General features: G+C 45.8%; 1 protein-coding gene across 1 annotated transcript in view; it reads right to left on the bottom strand.

The window, feature by feature from the left end:
• The window catches only part of SAP130 (Sin3A associated protein 130), a 696,083-nt gene extending 684,596 nt beyond the window's left edge, over nt 1–11,487 (bottom strand). The window contains exon 1 of the mRNA XM_078665599.1: nt 11,352–11,487. The gene's annotated coding sequence lies outside the window, so the exon portion shown is untranslated. The remainder of the gene's footprint in view (nt 1–11,351) is intronic.
• Nucleotides 11,488–12,909: the final 1,422 nt, after the last annotated feature.

Genomic DNA, 12,909 nt, shown 5'->3' with positions numbered 1-12,909 from the left:
CGCCAGATACAACTTTATGTTGTTCACAGGGCCTACCTCACGCCCAAGCTCATCAACAAATATTTCCATCGCACAGACGCGTCCTGCCCCAGGTGCGGTGAGGTGGACACGGGGCTCCTCCACCTTTTGAGGAGCTGCCCTAGGCTGGGCACTTACTGGAGTGAAATAGGTGAGCTGCTCCGGGAATGCACGGGTCGTATCATACCCTTTGACTGGCCAGAATACATTTTGCACCATTTCAGGCGGCCGCCCAAAGACAAGGTGTCGTCCCGTTTCTTAGATCTGGGGATGGTGGTGGCTACACGCCTCCTTACGAGGCGATGGAAGGCATGTGACCCACCAAGCGTACAGGCGTGGACCTCCTCCTTTCAGGCGTGGGCCCGGGCGGAGTGGACGGCCATATGCAGAGAGGAAACGGTGGGGCTACGCAGAGAGCCAATGGCGGAGCGCTGGGAACACATGCTCAACACATTACACTTACCAGGTGGGGCCGGGGGTGTGGGAGCTGTAGAGAGTTAGGCGGCGCCTTCGGGGGTCGCAGTGTACCGTGGGCTGTTCCCCTGTCTAAATAATCAGTTAGATACTGCTTTTGATTCTTAGAGTCATGCAAGTTTCGTGTTCAGGCCCAGCTGGGGCTGGGGTGCGCGCGCACGCGGGGAGGCTAACGGAGGGGGGGAGGGGGGGAGGGAGGGAGGAGTGACAGGGACTAATATGTATATGTGTCTGTGGTTTTGCCGCTGTTGTTTTCTTCTCTTTGCTTCTTTCCAGTTGTCGTATAAAAGTCATCTTTGTGCACAAGTCACCGTGGGTAGGATCCACCCTAAGCTCTGCTAATGCACTAAGAGCAGCGAGTGGACAGTCATGGACTAACTCGGGGGCAGCCCTCCCGGCACCCCACGCTCTCGCCAGCATTGGGCGGTCATCCTTTTCATATGACTTACTGCACCTGTGGCATAGTGTTCCTTAATTGTACTGCTATAATGTGCATGGACGTTCATCTGACATGCCCAGTTTGCTGAGTTGAAGCTGTTGAAAGGCCTATGTAATGTAATATCTCTAAAAATGCTAATAAACAGATTTGACAAAAAAAAAATCAAGAAGGTTGTATTGCCGAAATGTATTTTTGTACCTATTCAGCAATATACCGGTAAAATGACCAAAAATATTTTTTTTAACGGTGCGGTCGCTGCTGATTCGGCTGGTCTGGGGGGGGTAAGCAGTCCAGAGTGAGCTGGGAGACCCTCATCTTAGACTACAATAGATGGGGGGGGTAGCGTTCCTGATATATATTTATATTATCTTTGTGCTCAAGCACAATATGCACACTACTGCTACAATAGTCATGACTTCATCCCACACATCGCGATCGACGACGGTGATGCACACCCCTTCTCCTGCGATCAATATTAATACACTTCTGTAGGGGTACACCCAACAATTAAATAAACACGATAAACACCACAATAAAGGCATGGCATGCGCTAGGTCAGATGGCCGCACATCTACCACCATATGCACCCCTGTTACCAATTGCGAATCATGCGGAATAATGGTCAGTGACACAGGAAACAGGAGCTATGCGCACGTTGACTCTGGCAGGGATAGACAAGAAGCAGGACGTATACACCAATGCAATTTTTCTAACTGAGAACGACTTAAGCTATGTACAGAACAGGACCCCGCTCTTTGTCCAATTCTTTTACCGACTGAAAATGGCAATGCAGTCACACTACACCACATTCCCTGCCGTACCACCGGCGTCACAGACCCTTCAGATTCTGCTGGTTAGCCATACAAGACACAAATTGGTCACCAAATTGTATCGCGAAGCTAGAGAGGAGAAACTCACGATCAGCAATAGGAGTCTAGAACAGTGGAACATTAGACTTGATCCGCAGCTGACACAGAAATAGTGGGAGCACTGCTGTCAGCTCACCACTGTCCTCACGTCAAATGGCAATTTACGTATAATTCACTTCAAATATCTCCACCAGGCTTATCACACACCACACAAACTGGTTAAATATGGTCTTAGAGATAACGATGCTTGTATACTGTAAGGAAAATCTTGATTCTATGCAGGAGGAGCTACCTGCCCCCTCAAGGCCCAAAGATATCTGGGAACCTCTACTGCAATGCCTACGATCCAGTGTGCTGGATACATTATATGAAAATGGAGAGCAATAGTACTGTATATGTAAGTTGTATGTATGGCACTTTATTGCACTGCAAAAATGATTACCTGAGGACGAACGATTCCATGTAATGTAAAACCACGTATTGTTTCAATTGTCATGTTTCAACTGCAATGTATACGGATTTTGATTCGGTACATTAAATATGCATACCACCTAATAAAAACAGTATAAATAAAAAAAGAAATCCTATATGCTGGGTCCTTCCTGTCCACAAACATCCATCCAATCACGTTTACTAGCTGGACTGCCGAATAATAGCCACAAATGTCCGAACTGCTAAACCTCCGTCATAGGCCCTGCTTTGCAGTTTACTCAGCACTATATGTGGGGCCGTTCCGCACCACAGCAACGCACAAAGTTCTGCATTTACTCGTTGGAAATAAGAGGAAGGCACCGCATTTGGCGTATTTTGCAACACATACAATTGATGCGGTAGCGCCATCATTTTGAACATTGCCGCCCATCCCATCATTGTCAGGAGGAGCGTGCGCCAATGTTTTGCATCTGTTATGAGTCTATTGAGCTGTAAGCCCGCGTTCTGTTCTCCTTCTCGCCGAACTGGCTTCTGGGCTTGGAAGTAAAGCTAGGAACCCACCAACAGTAACTCAGCACCCTGGGTGCTGAAGAGGTGGCCCCACTATCAGTGCTTGTAATGTCTCACCTCCTCTTCGCTGAACTGACTTCTGGGCTTGGAAGTCCTGCCAGGACCCCACTAAAAGTCACTCTATAATGTACATTTTGAGTGAAAGAGAGTGTGTAATCTAAAAGAAACACTGTTGGGGAATGTGGATTCTCATAGAGAACCAAATTGCCTTCAAACTATTGTGTTGCTGTTGGAGGAGTGTAAGAAATTGGGTTATTGGTTGGGGGAAGGTGGGGGTGGAAACCCTACTCAAGCTACAGCTAAATCCTCCGATAGCTTGCTACAAAAGCAGTTAGGCTTAATTTAGACGCAATGTGTAAATTAGTTGTGCAGCACACAAACAGTAATAAAGTGAAAACAGAAGAACAATACCAAACCAATTTAGGAAAATAGAGAAAATATTAAATAAAATGACACTAAAGCAAATTAAAGCCAATCAGTAGAACAAGAGTTATAATTTTTTTTTTTAACAACAAATTTTATTTGGTTATTTTTCAATATAACGGGCCGAAGCCCCACAATGGCAAATATGAGCATTTGGACGACATATGCGGCAATATTCAGTCCCACTAAAATAAACTGCCCTTGCCAAACATGCCGGTAAACAAACAAGCATTGGTATAGCCAATAGGTCTCGCATTTGGGACCTTATAAGTGTTTAGCCATGCAACAGTTGGTGTTGTTGCACCAAGGATATTCTGCTGTATAACTAAATACTTATAGGGTCCAAAAAGCGAGACCTATTGGCTATGCCAATGCTTGTTTATTTATATGGCCACGTGCTGACTGAAGACGTGGTTTACACTACGGGCAGCAGCCAGTTAGGCATGAAGTGGATGGTTACATTAGCCGGTCCTGCACCCAATGTTGATTATGAAGAGGATCAAGTAGAAAAGTGAAGAGAGATGAATGTTTTCCACAGCCCAGTCGCTTGTTGCTTAGATGCAGCTCCTGTTTTTTTTTTTAAGTTTTATAAAGCGCGAACTCGACCCTAAGGTAGGTATTTACTAGATCGCTTTACATGAGGGCCAATTACTTTACACACAAGAACACATTCATTTTTGGTATGCACGAGGAGATAAAGTGATTGGCCCAGAATCACAGGCTGGTGAGTCAACTCCGGGGTGGTGGGCTATAATTTGCGCGACCAATGCATTTTAGTGCAGTGATAAAAACACCAGCATTTAAATGCATTAATCTAATTATCTCGTGAGCGTAACATAGGGCTGCAAAAAGCCAACTGAAACACAATACATAACAAGGCAGAACCCGTACAGTCAACAGCACAACATATTGAAACGCATACCACAAGTGCTTTATCTGTGCCAATGGTGGGGACCATCACAAGATATTTGGGGACTAAGACTCCTAATGCATCCCCAGACTCTGACCCATGAAAAGAGTTTAAAAACACGCATTTACAATGCAATGGTCTCGGCATTGTTAAAGTTAGAGCTATTGGCATTGCTCATGACATTATTTTTATTTATGTTTTTGTTTTTAAAACATATAAATAAATGGCATTGTCATTTACAATGCCAATAGCTTAATCTCTCGCAAATGAGAGACCTATTGCATTTGCACCCACACACAGAGCCACACACACAAAGCCACTCACGTACACATATAGAGCCACACACACAGAGCCACCCACACAGAGCCAATCTTCAAACCATCCAGAACCCCGCAGCCAGACTCGTCCTCGGATCCCCACGACACGAGCACATGACCCAGAACCAACGAGACCTCCACTGGCTCACCTTCGAGAAGAGAGTAACCTTCAAGCTACTCACGCACGCCTACAAATCCCTCCACAACATCGGACCCAAATACCTCAACGAGAGAGCCTCCTTCCTCATATCCAAAAGGAACCTCCGCTCTGCCGACCTCGCCCTGGCAGAGACCCCACGCATCCGCAGAACCAGAGCAGGCAAAGAGCCTTCTCCTACGTCGCAGCAAAGACCTGGAACGAGCTCCCAGTCAACGTCAGATGCTCCCCTACTCTGCAGACCTTCAGGAAGAGCCTCAAGACCAGGCTCTTCAACTGACCCAGAGCTGCACCCGACCCCCACCACCCAACCGTCTTGAGACACTCAGGGGTGTGTAGCACGCTTTATAAAACCCTGATTGATTGATTGAAAACAATATAGAAATCAAAAAATACATTCCTGCATTAAAACAAAACTAACAAAAAAATCAATAACTGCCATACAGTCTATGTAATTGCTTAATTTCTCACCCAGGCAGCCAAGGCTTTTCATCTATACTACCATTATAAAGAGAGAACTGTGAACCTTTGAGGCGGGTAAACTCTGGAACCACAGCGCCAATCCAAACACCCAATACATCATTGGAATTGTCAGGGTCTGCAGAGTGACATAGGCTATATACCATCAAAAAATATACGTTCTTTAAAAAATATACGTTAAAAAAAAAGTAGTCCCTTGGAAGTAGCGCCGGCCGTGTGCGCTAACGACATCATCAGGAGCCCGGGGAGAGCCCGGGGAGGATCGGCGGACAGGAGCGCGAGGAGACCTTTCACTGTATATAAGGTAATGGAACAATGCTTCCAGCTGGTCTCAAAGGCTGATGATAGGGTTTAACGCAATGAATATGTATTCAGACCTCTGCCTGACTTCGCTGCTTGTGATGAGACGGCACAGTCTGCAATGAAACGAGTTAACAAATTTGGGTTGGTAATAAAACACCGTAGCACTGCTTGAATTATTTACAAAAGACGGCTGCATTACTATAAATTGACAGCTACATTTTACCAGTCCCATTTTGGACACAGGTTTCAATATGACAGGTTCAGGGTGAACCCTTTAGTAGTGAGTTGGGACTCGCCACTTTTGTCAGAGTAGATTTGGTGCAGTGAACTTGCATTTTTTGGGGCATGTCTTTAATTTTGCAAAGGAAGGGGGTGGGAAATGAGGACGATGTGTGGTCCTAGTTTAGGGAGCGAAATTATGATGCAAAGATCCTGAAATAAGGTGATCTGCATGTATCAGGATGCGGCGGGATGAGGCGTGGAACTTGTCAGGCAAAAAGAAAAACTAGGGTTGTGCCAATGACTTCAAAAAGTATGTTTTGGGGCAGAATGTGAGTTGATCCTTTTGTAGAATCCCTTTATAGCCACACCTACCTTTATGGCGTAGATCCATTTACAAGCCTTTAGAATCAAAAGTGCTTCTCACATAATGAAATGCTCCATGCCAGTCCTCCCCACATGCTCCATGCCAGCCTGACTACCACCTGGGCGCATGCCCTGCCCCGACTTACAGAGGTCTGTGAAACAAGATCCCCCTCTTCAAATATGTTTAATACATTTGGGTGTAAATTGAGCAGACTGTGAAACGCGTGTCTGTAACACGATTGGCTCAATTCTATCAGTGGAAGGAAAAGCAATTCATTGAGAGTAATGACTACACGATAATAAAACTGACAGCAAATTTGGATTCCTATATAGCCAGATATATAAATGTATACATACATATTGATGTTTATCAATATTACATGTAGAGCATTAGGCTAAAAAAGGAACAAGACTCTGCAGGAATAATGTCATAGCCATGATTTAGTATTTATTCTTCTGGGACAATTCACATAACTTTCGTACATGCACCATCAGAAGCCTGGAAACCATGTGCCATGACAGATAATCCTTTTCGCCATGTGCACAGTCTGCTTAAAACATGCATACTAGGTAATACAGACACCTATGCAAAGTGTGCCTATGCATACAATAATATATAATAGTCTATTCACGCATATGCTATATACCACCAAAAAATATACGTTCTTTAAAAAATATACGTTAAAAAAAAGTTGTCCTTTGGTAGTAGCGCCGGCCGTGTGCGCTAACGACGTGCGTGATGACACCATCAGGAGCCCAGGGAGGATCGGCGGACAGGAGCGCGAGGAGGAGTGGCGGACAGGAGCGCGGGGAGGAGTGGCGGACAGAAGCGCGGAGTTTAGCACACAGGACCTTGGGGAGGAGCGGTGAACTTTTGCCGACTGCGCTGTGGGCTGAGGTAGGTGAGAGGCGCCCGCGGTGGGCTGAGGAGGTGGTTGGGGGCCTGGGTTTGGCGGACTGCAGCGGACAGGAGCGCGGGAGGAAAGGTGAAGTTTAGCGGACAGGAGCGCAGGGAGGCTGTAAGCAAGCCTGATTGCCCCCGGACAACGTCGGGACGGGCTGCTAGTTTATTCATAAAGGGGGCATTAGCTGCACCAGTAGTGGATGTAGGAGTGGCCTCTGAAGTTAAATCTGTGGTTTCTTTTATCACAGTGTAATAAAATATTGAATACTTTTCAACCTCACCTCCACTTGGTGGCCAGATGACCTTGACCCTCCTCTCCTCCCAGTGGCCAAAGTTAAAAATCTTGCTGTCTTAATAGATTTCCAACTGACCTTCTGCCACTAAGTTAATGCCACAATCTCATCCTGCTTCTATCTTCTTAGGATCATTAGAAAATCCTCATGTTCATCTCAGTCTCTACTAGAAAGACAGCGAACACAGCCCTGACACTTTCCAAACCGGATTACTGTAATGGCCTTTATGTCAACTTGCTCAAAAATCTCTCAACCAACCGCAAATGGTGCAGAACGCCGCTGCCAGACTGTTGTTAGGTATCCCTAAATTCAAATCCATCTCTGTGGAGATCAGACGCCTTCATTGGCTCCCTGTGAGAAGCTGGTTTAGGTTCAAGGTCCTTTGTGACTCTGGATCAAACTTTCTCAAAAAATCATTGCAATGGTACGTTCCCAGCCATTTACACTGTTCCTCCAGAGCCTTGCTTGCTCCTGAAGGTGCCCAGATTTGATAAGACCAATTAGGAGGTAGGAGCTTCACTGTTTCCACAGCTAAGCTCTGGAATGAATTCCCCCTCATACATTTGAGCCTCACCTACTCTGCCGTCTTTCAGAAAGGAGCTGAAAACTTGTCTCTTTAACATCTTGCCATGTTCCTATTAGGCCCCTCTTTGTCCTCAGCAGCAGTCTCAGCACCATGACGCCGTTGGGCAGATCCACAATCCATAAAGTCCTTTAACATAACAATGAACACTTTAAGAAATGAGGGTCTGAAAAAACAAGCCTACGGCCTTGTGCTGTAAGAGACAACTGCAACATCAGTAGCTTTTCAAAGACATGCATGTGTGCAAGTTTATGGATTTGCTGTTAATGTGGGGAGTGTACTGCATTAGTGGAGAACAAGAGCAAACATACACTAAGCAAAAGGGGAGTTAAAAGGAAAATGAGTACAATAGCAGGCAATGCCCAGGTGGCTTCTACAAAAAAGGAGAACCATGGCACTTATATTGCCAATCTTGGCAGGCATTGAGCAGTTTGGTGGAAAATGAATAGGATGAATGGTACAGTATATCAGGACAGCAATGTGTAGGTATTGCCGACAGTGAGCGGCCTCTCTTACTAAAGTGCCCACTTAGTATGAAGGGGGTTTGTTTGTTTGCTTCTGTCCTGAGCCTCTTGAGTAGCAGTAGAACTCTAAAAAGCAATTGCTAGCAGAAAGTATCATACAATAATACAAGTTTTGTACAAAGATCTCACTGTTCCTATGTCAGTGCATACTTACGTGTGCAGTTATGTCCTAGTGAAAACACTGCACACTGTGATGTTGTTATATGCCTTACACTGCGTGCAAAGTTTTCAATAACGAACTGTACAATATCCACCGTTTGAACACATTTTTAAAAAAAATCTTGCGGCGAAAGAATCCCACGCACAGTCCTTTTTCAGTCTTCACTCGCTTGCTCATTATACTCCAGCATAAAATGTCTGCCCCCCCACTATTAAAATCCACCAGCTGTCACTAGCACCAGGCTCAATGATTGTCATGCCACAAACTGAAAAGTGGATAACGTAGACATGCTGAGCATGCCTACTAGGTGGGACGTCAGAAAACAGCATCAGGTCACTGGGTACCTCAGACTGTAATGTGACAAGAAACGTATTTCACATATTTAACAAGTATTTTTAAGGCACTTGCGTTTCGAAAGTTCTTCCTAACGGACAGTATTAAAACTGGCGAGCGAGGGCCTGGCAGTTAGAGAAGTTCTGTTCTACGAGGTGAAAAAAAGCATTTATTGTTTCAACTGGATGCATACTTTTTTAGGTCTCGCCTGTCGATGCGCATGCGCATCGAGCAAGCGAGACTATAGGGGCTCATCGACTCTTTATCTAACTTGCAAGGAATCGTGGCGATTCCTTGCAGTGCCCGTGACTTTTAAGCTCAATGCGCATGTGCATTGAGCTTAAAAGCGCGTGCACAGCCGCCCGCATTCCTCCGACACCTTTGAAGTGAAGCTTAGCTTCACTTCAAAGGCCCGGCTTCTTCACACCCACATGCCGCTCTGCCCCGCTCCGCCCCCTCCCCTGAGTCATCCTGCCTGCCCAGACTTCTCCTCCCCCCTACTTACATCCCGCTTTCACTTGTTTTTTGTTCCGACTCCGAGAATCTGTCCCAAAACGGCAAACTTTAAACCAATGCCACCATGACTTGATACTAGATTCTTACATTTCTCTTTAATGGGCTCTCGGTGTAGGTTTTACAAAACAAAAGTGCTCATTGCGCATCTGTTTAACTTGAAAAACACTTGGTTAAGTCTGGCTCGACGTGTAAAACACAGTTTATATTTTGTCTTGGCTTTTCAGGTTTGTGCTGTGGAAGCTGAATCAAAGTAAGAAGGCGGCATGGTTTTCCAGTTTGTTTGATAGGTGTGATTGCATTCTGGTGTGGCTGTGATTGCCTGACGCATTCTCTATAATCACGGAACCGTTATTTTGCAACAAAATACCGAATTGCAGTATCATGACCGTAGGCTTGTGTAATTACCAAATGCAGAATCACTCTTCCGCCGTTTCAGCAGCCTCGGTGGACCCTCTCCAAAGGAGCCATTACAGGGGTCATGTGTTACCCGTTGCAGCTCCCTGAAGCCGTTCTCCAAACGCTGCACTAGTCCCTGTACTTACCCAACTATTAGTTTGAGCACTTGCGTTTTTCCTGCGGACAGGTGTGGATGTATTTTCATATTAGCATATTATTGACTGTGAATCCACTTACTGACGGGGATGGCTCGTGAGTCAAACGCTGGCCTCTGCGAGGTGGTGATCTGCAGGTCAAGAGTTTGAATCCTGGCAGGGACCACTCGCCCGCCATCCTTCCCGGGTTGGAAAGTGGTCTCTTCGATTCTATTCCTCTAATCCCCATACCAGTCGCTCCACATGTGCAATCTTCCCTTTCACTAGTATTACTGCCTCCCTAACCCTCTTCCACTTCCACTTCCATGACTTCAGTCTTCTTTCTTCCCCACTCCACATGCTCCATTCTAATTTCACTCTACACTCTCTCACCCCTCGTACCCACCAATCCCATATCCGTATTTTTTCATCCCTCAAACTTCACCCCTTTCTCCCTGGCCCTACATTTTGTACTTTCTCTCCTCGCACACTTTGGCCCCCTCTCTCTCCCTCCCTCTCATGATCTCTCTCTCCCTCTCTCTCTCCCTCTCTCTCTCGCGCTCTCTCTCGCGCTCTCCTCCCTCCCGCCTGGCCAGCCCGGGTTTGTAACGATGACGCCGCTTGGCTGGCGGATTCCCCATTGAAACGGGACCCGGACTATGGGCCACACTTACTGCATCTCCTTTTATCAGAGGATAAAACACAGCCGCCCCATACCATGCCAATCACTTTGCCAATCACTTTGAACAGTTTAAGGGGGCAGATGAGAGCACCGAGTAAGGACAGAGCAGTTGGATTAAAAAAAAGGTACGTGTTGGACCTAAATAATTTGTGCTGGTCTAGGAAGGTGGGTATTTTTTTGTCAATGTCTAGACCCTGGGAAGACAATATAGAACAAGCATTTGCAATACGATAACTCTTGCATTTACACGAGTTTAAACTATTGGCATTGTAAATGACAATGCGTTTTATTTATGTTTCAAAAACGAAAACATGAATTAAAAGGCATTGTCATTTACAATGCCAATAGCTCAAACTCGCGTAAATGCGAGACCTATTGCATTGCAAATGCTTGTTATTTGCATGTTTTGCTGCTGTGCCAACAAAAACTGGAAGTGTAAGAATGAGGCATGAGGTCCACTTGATGTAATCATGTTAGACCCCTAGCCCCGGAGCAACCATTAGTAATGTAGCGCTGCAAAAAGCACAATGACACTAGCATATTCTGTGGTGGGGGGAAGATGGTCCAAAATATTATACTCCCATTTCCTTCGTCGTCACAAGATTGCTTACTCTTTCCAATGGCCGAACTTGACGTATATCCGATGAAGAATTTTAAAGCAGATGCCTTTTCCAAGACTGTCATTCACAACTGAGTTTCCCTTCTCCTGAGCAAACACTACATGAGGGCATTTCCCTCTTATGCAAAGATCCCGTTGCCCCGTTTCGGACTCCCCTAACTGAAAATCTATTAAATTGTCCTTTCCCAACATTAAAAAACACACACGCACACAATCCTGAATCCTCTCACCTCAGCCCTCCTTCTCCCTCCAATGTTATTGTTGCCGTCCTGTGGGGGAATAAGCCAGACGGACACTTCCAAATCGCTTTCACTTCCTGTAACGTCACAAGGCACCCTCAGGACGGAAACGGTTGTTTACTATCGCCATCTTGCAGGTGGCAAGCATAGAAAGAGAAGACAAACTACTGCCGACTTTGCCTAATAAACAAGGGATTAGAAAGGGCGCACTCCACAAAGGTATATATCTCTGCTAGAAATAGAACAATAAATTGCACACAAAAAATGAAGCTGAAAGATTTATCAACTGAAACCTTTTAAAATTATAAAACAATGTGCATGTAGGTTCAAGCGTTCATTTTTTTTGTTTTACTGAGGGAAGCACTTCCGGGTCGCCGCGGCCCCTTCAAGTCACTGCAGGCGGTGCGCTTCACAATAGGAACATAAATGATCCATGAGAAGATTACGATACGAGTGAACACGTTACAAAAGCAGACGTTAAGTTACATGAGGCAAAAGTGACAATTGTGAGCAACCAAAATACAAGAGGTAGCAAAAGGTACATTACAGGAGGAATAGACTGGGACCTGGGCAAGCGGGAAGGTGTGGGGGGCGGGACTTAAAAACAAGCATTTACAATGCAATGGTTTCGCCTTTGCAAAAGTTAGAGCTATTGGCATTGTAAATGACAACATTTTTATTTATGTGTTGGTTTTGAAAACAGATAAATAAATGGCATTGTCATTTACATTGCCAACAGCTTAATCTCTTGCAAATGTAAGACCTATTGTACCCTACTGGATTTCACTGAAGAAATTCAGAGTCCGGTCTGTAGGCGTCACGTGACAGACGGCCAATTGACAGCTGAGGGGGTGAAACCGTGCTGGGGTGGCACATTAAGGCGACACTTGCTGAAAGCACTACACTACCCTACTGGAGTGTCAGTCTTTTTGGACATGGTCCACTCACTCATCTTGAAACAGGAAGCTCGCCACCAGTTCCACAAAAAATACCGTCATTAAATCTTTACTTTTTAAGGGTTGGACATTTCAGTTGGCGTCTGCCCTCAGTCACGCTCGTCTCGCCGCCCATTGTCAATCACGCGCCTCTCTGTGCCTGGCTATCAAGTGCCGGCGCCATCCGAGTGCGCATCTTCAGTCAGCCACGGCGTGCTAGCCAACCGAACTGCATTATGGGACTGGTAGTTTTGTCTTTAAATTATATGTGCGGAGTTTACAACTTCACCACGCTAATTAATGTTGGAAAATGTTCAGGGAAGGCGTCACTTAGCAGCTTCCGCCTCCCACTCCCGGACCCCGCCTCCTCATCTAAGTGGTTATATCTGAATGATGCAAGGAGAGCGGTAGGGGCTGGTGCTATATGGCCTGGTTTGCAATAAAAGTATCTTATTTACACCGACAAATCCATCAGAGCTCAGACTCACCCCGAGGATCTCACTAATGTATCAAAGCCCCTGCTCTCCCGGAGTCCCCAGTCAACCCGGCGGATTCACAGCTCCCCAGTTCCCCACTTCCATGCGTGAGTACGTCATGCACTCCACGGTCTTGCT

This window comes from Lissotriton helveticus, chromosome 11, assembly GCF_964261635.1.
Source record: "Lissotriton helveticus chromosome 11, aLisHel1.1, whole genome shotgun sequence".
In the NCBI taxonomy this organism is placed as follows: domain Eukaryota; kingdom Metazoa; phylum Chordata; class Amphibia; order Caudata; family Salamandridae; genus Lissotriton; species Lissotriton helveticus.
Note: the sequence above shows the minus strand (reverse complement) of the source record. Positions and strands in the feature narration are given on the sequence as shown.